This window comes from Papio anubis, chromosome 13, assembly GCF_008728515.1.
Source record: "Papio anubis isolate 15944 chromosome 13, Panubis1.0, whole genome shotgun sequence".
Classification (NCBI taxonomy): domain Eukaryota; kingdom Metazoa; phylum Chordata; class Mammalia; order Primates; family Cercopithecidae; genus Papio; species Papio anubis.
The window spans coordinates 87,439,164-87,453,902 of NC_044988.1; the positions used below are offsets into that span (position 1 = coordinate 87,439,164).

Below are 14,739 nucleotides of genomic sequence, written 5' to 3' on the forward strand. Positions count from 1 at the left end.
TAGCAGAGCTTGACTAGAAGCTAGGGCTCCTCAATCCATTTCATTTCCTATATAATTTGTTGTTTGATTTATTTTTCCAATGCCTAGGCATGCCTCAGATCCTCAAAAGTGTTGCTTATTTAACCCATTGTACTTCCCCTTTTGTATAACTTAACAGAGCTGTATCTCATTGAGATACACCCTTGCTGCCCTTCAGAAAGTCCGTTTTAAATTGATGTGTGAGCTAATTGGTCCACATAAATGCCTCCTTTGCTAAGGAGGTAATGATGGCATAGCAGAAGGAACTCTCAGCTTAGAATCTGAAGATTGGCTTTCAGTTCTCTCTTTATTCCTTAAAAACTCTGTGAGCTTAGGCTCACTACTTCACTTTTCTGAGCCTGTTTCTTCAACAATAAAGCAGAGCATAAATATCCTCATTTGGCAAAACATTGTAAAGTTTAGGTGAGGTAGTATTTACTTTCTGTTAACTTTGACGAACCATTGAGATATCAAATGTAGCCCTTTTCACTAGTATTAATAAACAATAATAAAATATAAAAGATGTGAACAGTAGTTAAAGAAGAAACACCCTAATTTTGCTGCATGGAACTTTACTCAGCAGGCTAGAAGCCATCATCAATATCGGTGACAATTACATATATCTCTTTCCTCCTCCTTATATGTGTGAAAGACCCATAACTCAAAACGCTTGCTGATATTCAGCACAAAAACAAATAGCAAAGCAACCCTGGGTGTGATGTATTTCAACAGCATAGCTTACACTTGCCACCATTCTGTAAAATTATGAATATCTATTACTTGATGAAGTCAATGCTTTCATTTGGAATAAGAAAGGAGGGAGGCAAAGAGGTTGCAGTTAGGGAAGAAAAAACACAAAAGGATGTAGTTGCTATAGCGATTAACAATGGGTATCCTTTCGGCAGGGTTTAGGGATGCTGATGCAGCTAAAACAAATGTTTGTGTTTGGTCACATTGGAGACGGTGACGGATTATGGAGCCTTGGCCTTGAGCCTTGATGTAATCCAATTCTAAATAAATCATAAATCTAAGTGCGGACTAGTAAGGCAGGAAGAATACCAATTCAGGCTAGGTGGTAGCAAGCTGGCAATAGTGGCCAGGATTGATTATGGGGTGTGAAGTAGGGAGAGATAGCAGGAGGGGGACCATGACTAGCCTGCAGGGATGTACTTCTTTCTCTTCTAGCCTTAGCCAACTCCCAGCTGAGCTGCCAGACCTCAGTAGTGTGAATGTGAGATCACTGCTGAATTAGCCACAAGGCCAGACATTCTGCTGCCTCCTAAATTTTCTTGGATGAAAAGATTTTTCATCACGAAAGGTGCTGAATTGCTAATGTTTGGGCTAGTTTCATGATTTCCTCACTTGGAAGGAACCAAAAGTCAGTCTGAGTTTTTCACAGGCATAAAGGATGCTAGGAGTATGAGAAGATGCTACAGTAAAAGCACTTAGATGTGGGTAATCATTTACTTAGGTAAAGACAGGGAAAAAAGACAATTGTTCATACCTAATGTTGACATTTTTCCTCAAATTTTGTTTCCTAAGAAAAAACGGCAATGAGTAAAGTGTGAAATGAAAAACAAAAATGCTAGCTCTGTTTACACTGGAAAAAATAGGGCTTCTCTTGAGAGAGAAGGAAGGATCTAGTAAAATGTGTGGAGGGATTGAGAACAATATAAGCATTCATGAGCACTGAGTATGAAATAAATAGAAAGTTTGGAGAGAGAAAGGAAAGGGTATGTAGCAATTGTTGAAAAAGTACAACAACTGGTATTTTTTAATGCACACCTTCATTTCAAGTATTACAGATGACCACAGAATAAGATATACATTTCACTTTTAAGATATCACATCAAAGTTTCTTATAAAGACAACATTGTAGGCTGGGTGTGGTGGCTCACGCCTGTAATCCCAGCACTCTGAGAGGCCGAGGTGGGTTGATCACGAGGTCAGGAGATTGAGGCCATCCTGGCTAACATGGTGAAACCCTGTCTCTACTAAAAGTAAAGAAAAAATAAGCCAGGCGTGGTGTGGCCACCTGTAGTCTCAGCTACTCTGGAGCCTGAGGCAGGAGAATGACATGAACTCAGGAGGCAGAGCTTGCAGTGAGTGGACATAGCGCCATTGCACCATTGCACTCCAGCCTGGGCGACAGAGCAAGACTCTGCCTCAAAAAAAACAAAACAAAAACAAACAAACAAACAAAAAATTGTATTACAATGGAGTAATAAAATATTGTTTGTGTTCATTATGGAAAACTCATCTTGGATTTAGGATAAAAAGTGCAATGCTCAGCTTCAACACAGCTCAAATCCTCATCTTGAAATGGAGCAAACAATGTGTTTTCATCATGACTGCCAAATTGATGGTCATATGGCACATGGGATAAATACTGATCCAATATGAGCCACAGTGGTCCCGGAGTGATCCTCCGATGTGACCATGTGCCATAGGTCTATCCATGGGCCACTAGGTTCAGAGGAACACTGTAGACCACTTGAGGTCACCATTATGTTCTTTGGACAATATAGTTTAAAAGTGGGGGGCGAAGCAAGATGGCCGAATAGGAACAGCTCCAGTCTCCAGCCCCCAGCGCGAGTGACACAGAAGACAGGTGATTTCTGCATTATCAACTGAAGTGCTGGGTTCATCTCACTGGGGAGTGCCCGACAATACGTGCTGGTCAGCTGTTGCAGCCCGACCAGCGAGTGCTGAAGCAGGGAGAGGCATTGCCTCACCTGGGAAGTGCAAGGGGGAAGGGAATCCCTTTTCCTAGCCAGGGGAACAGAAACACACAACACCTGGAAAATCAGGTAACTCCCACCCCAATACTGCACTGTAAGCAAATGGGCACACCAGGAGATGATATCCTACACCTGGCCGGGAGGGTCCCATGCCCACAGAGCCTTCCTCATTGCTAGCACAGCAGTCTGCGATCTAACCACAAGGCAGCAATGAGGCTGGGGGAGGGGCGCCCGCCATTGCTGAAGCTTAAGTAGCTAAACAAAGCTGCTAGGAAGCTCAAACTGGGTGGAGCTCACACCAGCTCAAGGAGGCCTGCCAGTCTCTGTAGACTCCACCTCTGGGGACAGGGCACAGCTAAACAACAACAACAACAAACAACAACAAAAAGCAGCAGAAACCTCTGCAGATGCAAGCAACTCTGTCTGACAGCTTTGAAGAGAGCGGTGGATCTCCCAACATGGAGGTTGAGATCTGAGAACGGACAAACTGCCTGCTCAAGTGGGTCCCTGACCCCTGAGTAACCTAACTGGGAGACATCCTCCACTAGGGGCAGACTGACACCCCACACCTCACACAGTGGAGTACACCCTTGAGAGGAAGCTTCCAAAGCAAGAATCAGACAGGTACACTCGCTGTTCAGCAGTATTCTATCTTCTACAGCCTCTGCTGCTGACACCCAGGCAAACAGGGTCTGGAGTGGACCTCAAGCAATCTCCAAATAGACTCCATAGCTGAGGGTCCTGATCATAGAAGGAAAAACTAACAAACAGGGAAGGGACACTCCACACCAAAACCCCATCAGTACGCCACCATCATCAAAGACCAGAGGCAGGATAAAACCACAAAGATGGGAAAAAGCAGGGCAGAATGCTGAAATTCAAAATAAGAGCCAAAGATCTCCCTCCAGCGGAACGCAGCTCATCACTCAGCAAAAGGATCAAAGCTGGGACGGAGAATGACTTTGAAGAGATGAGAGAAGAAGGCTTCAGTCCATCAAACTTCTCTGGTGAGCTTAAAGGAGGAATTATGTACCCAGTGCAAAGAAACTAAAAATCTTGAAAAGAGTGAAGAATTGATAACCAGAATAATTAATGCAGAGAAGGCCATTAACGAACGGACAGAAATGAAAACCATGACACGAAATAAGTGACAAATGCTAAGCTTCAGTAACTGACTAATCAACTGGAAGAAAGAGTATCAGCGATGGAGGATCAAATGAATGAAATGAAGCAGAAGAGAACGAAAGAAAAAAGTGAAGAAAAGAAATGAACAAAGCCTGCAAGAAGTATGGGATTATGTAAAGACCAAATCTACATCTGATTGGGATGCCTGAAAGAGGGGAATGAATCAAGCTTGAAACACTCTTCAGATATCATCCAGGAGAACTTCCCAACCTAGTAGGGCAGGACAACATTCAAATTCAGGAAATACAGAGAACGCTTACAAAGATACTGAAAGAAGAGCCACCACACAATACACTGCCAGATTCACCAAAGTTGAAATGCCGAAAAATCTTAAGGGCAGCCAGAGAGAAAGGTCGGGTTACCCACAAAGGGAAGCCCATCAGACTCTACAGCAGATCTCTCAGCAGAAACTCTGATAAGCCAGAAGAGAGTAGGGGCTAATATTCAACATTCTTAAAGAAAAGAATTTTCAACCCAGAATTCCAGCATTCAGCCAAACTAAGTTTCATAAGAAGGAGGAAATAAAATCCTTACAGATAATCAAATGCTTAGAGATTTTGTCACCACCAGGCCTGCCTTTACAAGAGACCCTGAAGGAAGACTAAATATGAAAGGAACAACCGTACCAGCCATTGCAAAAGAACATGCCAAAATGTAAAGACCATCGAGGCTAGGAAGAAACTGCATCAACTAATGAGTAAAATAACCAGTTAATATCATAATGGCATAAGTTCGGCTACAACAATCTTAACCTTAAATGTAAAATGGACTAAATGTCTAAATAAAAGACACAGACTAGCAAACTGGATAAAGAGTCAAGAACCATCAGCCTGTTAGACTATGGCGACCACCCTCACATGCAGAGACATACGTAGGCTCAAAATAAAGGGATGGAGGAAGATCTACCAAGCAAATGGAGAACAAAGGTTTAGGGGCCAACCTAGTCTCTGATAAAACAGACTTTAAACCATCAAAGATCAAAAGAGACAAAAGAAGGCCATTACATAATGGTCAAGGGACGAATCACAGAAGCAGCTTAACTATCCTAAATATATATGCAATTCCAATACAGGAGCAAATTGTAGATCAAGTAAAAGCAAGTCTAGAGACTACAAAGAGACTTAGGACTTAATACATTAATAATAATGTGGAGACTTTAACACCCCCACTGTCAACATTAGATACGATCAACGAGACAGAAAGTTAACAAGGATATCCAGGAATTGAACTCAACTCTGCACCAAGCAGACCTACAATAGACACATCTACAGAACTCTCCACCCCTAAATCAACAGAATATACATTCTTCATACCTCACATCGCAATTTATTCCAAAATTGACCACATAATTGGAAGTAAAGCACTCCTCAGCAAATGTGTACAAGAACAGAAATTATAACAAACTGTCAGACCACAGTGCAATCAAACTAGAACTCTGTGGACTATGAAAACTCAATCAAAACTGCTGAACTACATGAAACTGAATAACCTGTTCTGAATGACTACTAGGGACACAACGAAATGAAGGCAGAAATAAAGATGTTCTTGAAACCAATGAGAACAAAGATACAAATATACTCAGAATCTCTGGGACACATTTAAAGCCGTGTGTGGAGGGAAATTATAGCACTAAATACACACAAGAGAAAGCTGGAAAGATCTAAAATTGACACTCTAACATCACAATTAAAAGAACTAGAAAAGCAAGAGCAAACATATTCAAAAGCTAGCAGAAGGCAAGAAATAACTAAGATCAGAGCACAACTGAAGGAGATCGAGACACAAAAAACCCTCCAAAAAATCAACGAATCCAGGAGCTGGTTTTTTGAGAAGATCAACAAAATTGATAGACTGCTAGGAAGACTAATAAAGAAGAAAGAGAGAAGAATCAAATAGACACAATAAAAAATGATAAAGGGATATCACCCACCTGACCACAGAAATAAAATGGATAATTTCACACTTACACTCCCAAGACTAAACCAGGAAGAAGCTGAATCCCTGAATAACCAACAGCAGGCTCTGAAATTGGAGGCAATAATTAATAGCCTACCAACCAAAAAGTCCAGGGACCAGTGGGATTCACAGCTACCTACTAGAGGTACAAGGAGAGCTGGTACCATTCCTTTTGAAACTATTCCAATCAATAGAAAAAAGAGGAATCCTCCCAACTCATTTTATGAGGCCAACATCATCCTGATACCAAAGCTCAAGTAGAGACAATAAGAAAAAAGAGAATTTTAGACCAATATCCCTGATGAACATCGATGCAAAAAATCCTCAATAAAAATACTGGCAAACTGATCCAGCATCAAAAAAGCTTATCCACCATGATCAGTTGGTTTATCCTGGGATGCAAGTATTGGTTCAACATACACAACCAATAAACGTAATCCAGCATATATAAACAGAACCAAAGCACAAAACCACATGATTATCTCATTAGATGCAGAAAAGGCCTTTTGACAAAATTCAACAGCCCTTCATGCTAAAAAAACTCTCACTAAATTTGGTATTGATGGAACGTATCTCAAAATCATCATCATCATAAGAGCTATTTATGACAAACCCACAGCCAATATCATACCAATGGCAAAACTGGAAAATTCCTTGTAAACTGGCACAAGACGGGGATGTCTCTCTCTCACCACTCTATTCAACATAGTGTTGCAAGTTCTGGCTAGCAACTGTGAAGAGAAAGAAATAAAGGGCATTCAGTTAGGAAAAGAAGAAGTCAAATTGTCTCTGCTTCTTGGTGATGAGAAGATTGTATATTTAGAAACCCTGCCTGTCTCAGCCCAAAATGTCCTTAAGCTGATAAGAAACTTCAGCAAGTCTCAGGATACAAAATTAATGTGCAGAAATCACAAGCATTCTTATACACCAGTAACAGACAAACAGAGAGCCAAATCAGGAATGAATCATTCACAATTGCTTCCAAGAGAATAAAATACCTAGGGTCCAACTTATAAGGGATGTAAAGGACCTCTTCAAGGAGAACTACAAACCACTGCTCAGAAGTGAAATAAAAGAGGACACAAACAAATGGAAGAACATACCATGCTCAAGCGGATAGGAAGAATCAATATCGTGAAAATGGCCATATCGCCTGCTACTTATAGATTCAATGCCATCCCCATCAAGCTACCAATGAGTTTCTTCACAGATTTGGAAAAACTGCCTTAAAGTTCATATGGAATGAAAAAGAGCCCGCGATCTCCAAGACAACCAAGTCAAAAGAATAAAGCTGGAGGCATCACGCTACCTGACTTCAAACTATACTTCAAGGCTATAGTAACCAAAACAGCATGGTACTGGTACCCAAAACAGAGATATGTATTCCATTGGAACAGAACAGAGTCCCTCAGAAATAATACCACACATCTACAGCCATCTGATCTTTGATAAACCTGAGAAAACAAGAAAATGGGGAAAAAAGATTCCCCTATTTAATAAATGGTGCTGGGAAAATTGGCTAGCCATAAGTAGAAAGCTGAAACTGATCCTTTCCTTACTCCTTATAATGAAAATTAATTCAAGATGGATTAGACTCAATGTTAAACCTATCACCATAAAACCCTAGAAGAAAACCCAGTAATACCATTCAGGACATAGTATAAGTAAGGACTTCATGTGTAAAAATGACCACCAAAAGCAATGGCAACAAAAGCCAAAATTGACAAATGGATCTAATTAAATCTAAAGAGCTTCTACAGCAAAAAGAAACTACCATCAGAGTGAAAAGGCAACCACAGAATGGGAGAAAATTTGCAATTCATCATCAGGAAAAAAGGGCTAATATCCAGAACCTACAAAGAACTCCAAAACAAATGTACAAGAAAAACAAACAACCCCATCAAAAAGGGCAAAGGATATGAACAGACATTTCTCAAAAAAGAGGACATTCATACAGCCAACAGACACATGAAATGCTCATCAATGGCCATCAGAGAAATGTAAAATCAAAACCACAATAGAGATACCATCTCACACCAGTTAGAATGGCTTATCATTAAAAAGTCAGGAAACAACAGGAAAGGGAGGAGGGAGAAATAGGAACACTTTTACACTGTTGGTGGGATTGTAAACTAGTTCGCTAACCATTATGGAAAACAGTATGGCTATCTCAAGGATCTAGAACTAGAAGCACCATATGACCCAGCCATCCCATTACTGGGGATATACCCAAAGGGATTATAAATCATGCTGCTATAAAGACTCATGCACACACATATGTTTATTACGCACTATTCACAATAGCAAAGACTTGAATCAACCCAAATGTCCACTTCAGTGACAGACTGGATTTGAAGAAAATGTAAGTACCATATACAACTTACGGGAATACTATGCAGCCATAAAAGGGATGAGTTTGTGTCCTCAGAGGACGGGATGCAGCTGAAGTTCATCATTCCCGCAAACCATCGCAAAGCACCTGGTGAAAACCAAACACCGGATGTTCTCACCTATAGGTGGGAACTGAACAATGGAGATCAATGGACTCGAAGGAGAGCATCACACAATCGGTCCTATCATGGGAGGGGAGGGGTGGAGGGATTGCATTGGGAGTTATACCTGATGTAAATGACAGCTGATGGGTGCTGACGAAGCTGATGGGTGCAGCACACCAACATGGCACAAGTATACATATGTAACAAACCTGCACATTATGCACATGTACCCTAGAACTTAAAGTATAATAATAATAATAAAAAAAAGTGGATGTTCACTAAACTGAGTAATTCAAAAGAACATGACTACACAGCAGGAGAAGGAGAGATAAGATTAGCTCTCCAAAAGATTTATTGGAGGAGAAATATCTAGGAAGGGTAAAGGGGAGGAAGCAGGAGAAGGCAGGGAGAGCATTCCAATTGGGATGGCAGGTCTGACATCAGAGAAGAAGAGAATGAAAGAAGGATTTGGAAAGAGGATTGGGTAAGAATAGTCTCAAATTAAGTGACTGAAGGAGGTTCCAAGAAGGGCCAAATCACCTGTTAGAGGAGTCCTGATATGCACAGAAATGGACTCTGCATTAGCCCCTTCATTGTCCTCAGTCATCGACTGGGAGTATCCCATGAAAAGCGTGGCATCAGAGGTGCTGGACATTCATTAGAGCAGCCTCTGGGGCTATCTGTCGACATTGCTTCTCCACTGTCTCTTCTGCAGGAGATTTGAGCCATGCATTTCCATGGCTACTGCAGTACATTTTAGGCTAGACATGTCTATTGTTTTAAACTGGTTTCTATGGATGTTCAATATCTGAAAGAATTATAGATCTTTCTCAAAAGAAAGAGGTAGTCAGTAGAAGACATCATGGATTAATTCAAGACTTTTTCCTGGAACACATTTTTGAGACAAAATCCCTGAGAATTAAGCTCCAGCTCCATGGTGCTCCATCACGCACATTGTAGAATCTGTGTTATAGGCATTTTATGTGGATTTGAATTCCACAAATTAGACATACGGTCATATAAAGTATCAGTAAGTCTCACTTTATGCACAATATTTAACACTCTGTGACTCACCCAAATTAAAAACAATTCATCAAGAATTTAATAATTTGAAAGTTGGCTTAATGAATTATAAACTGTCTTTGAGAGAGCCACAGAGCAGCATGACTTCAGCTGTTAAATGGGAAAACCTGATAGCCTGTGTCAGGATTAATCTTTAATTATATGATATTTGTAAAGTTATAATTCTTGTACCAAAATAACCCCAAGCCTACTATTACTCTAAGAAACTTGATAATGTGCAGGGAACATGATAATGACAATATGGGAATAAAAAAGCAAACAAATGAAACATTGAGTTGTGTGTAAACTTGCAGTGAACCAAGAGGTGCAGGGAAGAGGAGAGATGTTGGCAATTAAGAGTCTATAGCGTCCTGGATTAGGATTTATTTATGCACTTTTTGCAACCTATTTTCCCGGTGAACTGCCTGATTGAAACTCCTAGAAATAGTGAACAGGGGCTGAAATGTCTGTGTTTAGTTGATATCTGCACATTGACGGAAAAGTAACTTATAAGCTGTGTTCTCTTCTAGACTGGAGGGAGATCTGTAGCTGGTAATTGGGCAGCAGGTGGTGGAAGATGGCTTGGAGGATCAGAAACTCCTTAGATCAGGTCAGCGCAGTAGCAATTTATAGCCAAGAGTTAAAAAACTATTTCAGACTTCACTGCCTATATGAGGAGATGACTGAATTCTTGCTGTTACTAAAACCAATTAGATAAAGGGGAAAAAGGAAAAAAAGGTGACCATAATGTTTCCCTGGGAACAAATGAAATAGCAAAACTCAGACTAAAACTCTAGGTAAGACATGAGAATATGAGGTGCTAAGGGCATGTTACAGCCTCCTGAATTTGGATCCTGCAAAGCATGGCCCAGGTAGGCACAGGTAAGTGGTTTCAACTCCAAAAGCAGATGCTTCAGGGACAGCCAGAAGCTGCACCTCCTAAGCTGCTTCCACTATGATAAGGATTGGGAGGTCACCGAACCTGAAAACAACATGATTGCTACTCTGGACTTCGGTTTTAGTTACTCATACCTGGGCTGTTTAGAAGTAACTTTAATGGATACAGTCAAAGATGAGCCTCTAGGAGATCTCACATGACCCCACTGTAGGAGTATGAGAAGAATGTTCAGGAAGAAGGGGTTCAGGTGGTAGATGATAAGAAACTACAGGTGGTGCAATAGACATATTATCCTCTTTGATGGAGTCTGTAAAGATATCACTAAAGTTTAATAATAAAGCATGAATATTCAGACCCTTCTTTTCTGGCTTCTAAGAGTTAATGAGTGAAACGTTGAATTGGAGGAAGAAGAAACATTCATTGACTTGTTTTAAACAAGAAAGAGAGGAGAGGTGCTCTTAGGGCAAAATGATAGACTCATAAGAGAGTGGGAAAGTTTGGCATGGAGTGGAGTTTGAAGAGGTTGGGGCTTTTGAAAAGAATATTTATTGGGCAGCTATCATTCATTTGAAGTCTAAGGAAAATACATTTTGAAAATTGTTTTAAGCAGTTACTCTTTTCCTTAGTATTACGTTTGGTAAATTTTTATTTTTTTGAAACTTAATTGAAGATTTAAAAAGCCTTTTCAATTTTCAAATATTTGTTCATATTAAATTAGAATTTCTTCTGAATGTGACACCGGACAGAGGCAAACACTAGCAAGTTCCAGTTTCATCTTGGTTATGCTGGCATAGTGTATAGTTAAGCATCTATTTTTTTCCTGTACAAATTGTATTAAAGTATAAATTATCCAAATTTTATTGTTAACTGTAAATATCCACTCTACATCAAGAGAAAGCCAAAATATTAGAGAAGCATGTCAGCTGTATAATGCCTCAGAAAGAGGATTGCAATGGAAATTGCAGGGGTTACCAGGGATTTAAAATTAGAGCCTCCGGATTGGAAAGAGTATTGTAAAATCATAAGTTCAACCACACACAGCCAGTCAGAATCTGCCTCTGCCATGTGCATAACAGATGGCCACCTATCTTTGTTGGAACCTTTCCAGGGATGGAGAGATCTTCACCAGGATAGCCAGTTCTGTGCTTGGATGACTCTTATCATTTTAATGCTTCTTGTATTTAACCCAAATCTTCACTCTGACTCACAATTGTCGGTCTTTTTTTGTACCCTTTGGGTCCGGTAGAACCTGGCTGAGAAGAGAAGTCGTACTGTTTACTAGCTGTTGACTTAGGGAAAATTCTTAACGTAAATGAGATCAATTCATGCACCTGTGTGATGGGCATAATAACTCCCAAATCATAGGTTTATATTAAAGATGAATAAAATAATATATAGACTGGATTCAACACAGTGCCTTGTACATAGTATGTTCCTAAAAATGTTAGACTATACCAATGTTACTGCTGAAACTAGACCAATGAAAGTCAAGATAGAGGCCAAAACATTTCAGGTAATCTTGTTAGAATTTGCCATTCTGGTGTTATATTGCTTCAAGCAACATTTCTCCATCTTGAAATGATTCCGTCCCTCTCATCTCCAATTGTAGGTATGTATGACCTTGACTTAGCAATCTGACTCTGAACACTTGTGCTCCCCAGCTTTCTCTCTTTGTAATGTATATTTCAACACTCCAATCCTGATCTCTTTGTACTGTGTATTCTAACACTGTAATCCAGACTCAAGCCTGGTTAAGTGGACCACTGTTCTCTGGCTCCACCCTATGTCTGGGTAGGACATGGACAATCACAGTTCTGGGTGATCACTGAGATGGGCTGTCCTTTCACTTACTGTAAATGTTAGGAATTCTGTAGTGCACGTTTCATGTTTTTCAAAGAGAGGTCTTTGAATGTGTCCCTCTTAAATTTAATAAAAAGTCAATTTTTAAATTTACCTCAGTGGAAACTGAGGGCTCAGATGCTTCTGGGAGAAGATTTAGGCAGCACCCAAATATCTATATATTTATTTCTATCCAAAGAACTGCATGGGTCTTTTTTGTTTGAGGGCCAAAGGAAACAAGGAAGGGGTAGCTGTTCTATTACAAGGAGTTTTGTCAGTACACAGCTCCATCTGACATCCTCATGGTCTGTCTCAACTGCAGAAAACTACCTTGATGAGGTCATGCCCTTCTTGGGGATACTACATAGAGTGACTCACCCAGGCAGGGATATAATTGCCTACCCATACAGGTCCAATGTAGAAAGTCAGATAAGCAACATTCACTTTGCTGTTTGCCACATCGATAGATGCACTGTTGGGTCTACATTGGGGTTCACCTTCTTTCTCTGCACAATTCTGCTTATACCCTCTTTCTTTCACAGGTGTTGATTTCCAAGAAAGATCTTGTTCTTCAAACTCTGTTACAGCATCTTCTCTGGAGAAGTCAACAGTGAGATGGGCTAAATGAAGGAGGAGCATCTTATTGTCTCTGTTGGTTTTCTTTATCTTCCTTCGAAGTATCTGGGGGAAGAGGAAGACAATGGATGAGATGGCATATGTTCTTTCCACCCTGTGAAGGAATCAGATTTGAACTCCTAAGCAAAACAGAAAATGTGGAAATGGTGCTCAGGCAAAACCTGAGAGACACCAGGCTCAAGCGACTCTGCTCTGAAGTCCATCTGATACAGTCTGAATTGTAGACAAGTTCTTTCCCCTCAGTAGTCTACTGCTTACTAAAGTGTAGCTCACTGGCTCTGTGGGCTTGGGTAATCAGCAGGTAAGGGTGACTATGCCCAGTGAAGCAGGGGCAGTGAAGCCTTGAAGAATACCAACAATAGAAAATAAGTGAACTTTCTCCTAAACCCGTAAGAAACATCACTATCCTGCTGAAAGCAGGGCTGAGGGAACACGGTAGAGTAGGCTCAGAATAACTGGGATTTGGGCACTGATATTAATGTCACCGTATCTACACTTATTGATTGTTGAAATTATACATTTGGCTTGAAACCACAGGAACTAATACACTCTAAATATAAGCTGAGAAAAATTAAAAATAACCACAACTACTACAGTAGAAAGAAAAAATATATGAATGCCAAGAATCTATTGTGTAAATTAACTACAAGGGTTTAGAAGTTTTGGGCATCTCCCTGGGGATTGGCTGTGCTCAGTCTCCCTTCCAGGAAATCATTTACAACCCTATGTCTGTTACCCCAAAATGACTTAAATGAAGTTCAGGATAAGACAGAGACAAGTTCAGAACAAGACATTGATGAGGTTAAGAAGAATGAAATTGAAATTATATAAATTTCCAGTTGTTAGAGATGCCTGAGTGTGACACAAGTTTTCAAGTGTTGTGATGTCATACCATGAAATGATTACAAACGTTTAGGAAACAATCTCGCCTTAGGAATCATTACTAAATATCACAATTATAGCAGAGATACTGAAGAATGCAGTATATATGTTCTGAGAAACCTGATGAAATAAACTTCCAGGACACAGAGAAAGGCACTGTGATCTGTTCTCTGCAAAGGGCCTGATATATTTAGATTTTCATTAAGATGGGCTGAAATACAAAATGTCTTCAGTTATCCAGGAAATGTAATTAACCACTTCTTAAGATTTCTACTTAATCAATGCTATTTTCCCCCATATTTGGTTAATTGAACTGTCTGCCTCCAATGTAGTCTGAGGTATGTGGCTAATTTTGGCCAGCAATATCAAGGACATGAAACTCAAGCTAATTTTTTTCCCTCCAAAATAGCCTCTATATTTTGACTGTAAATCCTTATACTATTCTCTGTGAAATAAGCCTTTAATTAATAGCCACACGTAAATAATCTATTTAAAAATTAAGATAAAATATGTTGATGTTTCGAGAATTACTTAGAAACAGTATGAAAATAATTTGGAGTCAGAACAAACTAAATTTGAATTCTTGCTCTTTCAAGTTACAGCTAATCTTGGGCAAGCTATTTCTCAGTTTCTTCCTCTGTCAAATGGAGCTAATATTAATTTCTGCTTAATAGTGTTCTTGTGAGACTACAGGTAATGTTTGGATAGCATCAGATATAGAGTAGACATGTAATAAAGTGTTACTATTTTTATTTTTTCACTACTATTACTATTTTTATTGTTAATCTTTTAAACTGCAGGCAAATATCAAGAGTACCTCCTAATTGTATGCATATAAGATGACCTTATATATCTCAAGGAATATTGGTATGTCCATGTTTTAAAATTATATTATCAGCTGTGCACAGTGGCTCACGCCTGTAATCCCAGCACTTTGGGAGGCCGAGGTGGGTGGATTACAAGGTCAGGAGTTCGAGACCATCCTGGCCAACATGGTGAAACCCCGTCTCTACTAAAAATACAAAAA

General features: G+C 39.8%; 1 long non-coding RNA gene across 9 annotated transcripts in view; it reads left to right on the top strand.

Annotated features, from left to right (window-relative positions):
* LOC103878121 overlaps positions 1-14,472 on the top strand; it is a 198,205-nt gene extending 183,733 nt beyond the window's left edge. For 8 of the 9 annotated variants that reach the window (XR_002517446.2, XR_002517447.2, XR_004177979.1 and 5 more), the window contains one exon: positions 12,737-14,472. This is a non-coding gene — a long non-coding RNA (uncharacterized LOC103878121). Of the gene's footprint in view, positions 1-9,987; positions 10,375-12,736 lie in introns of those variants that run through there. The other variant, XR_004177981.1, reaches the window with a different exon arrangement.
* The last annotated feature ends 267 nt before the right edge of the window (positions 14,473-14,739 follow it).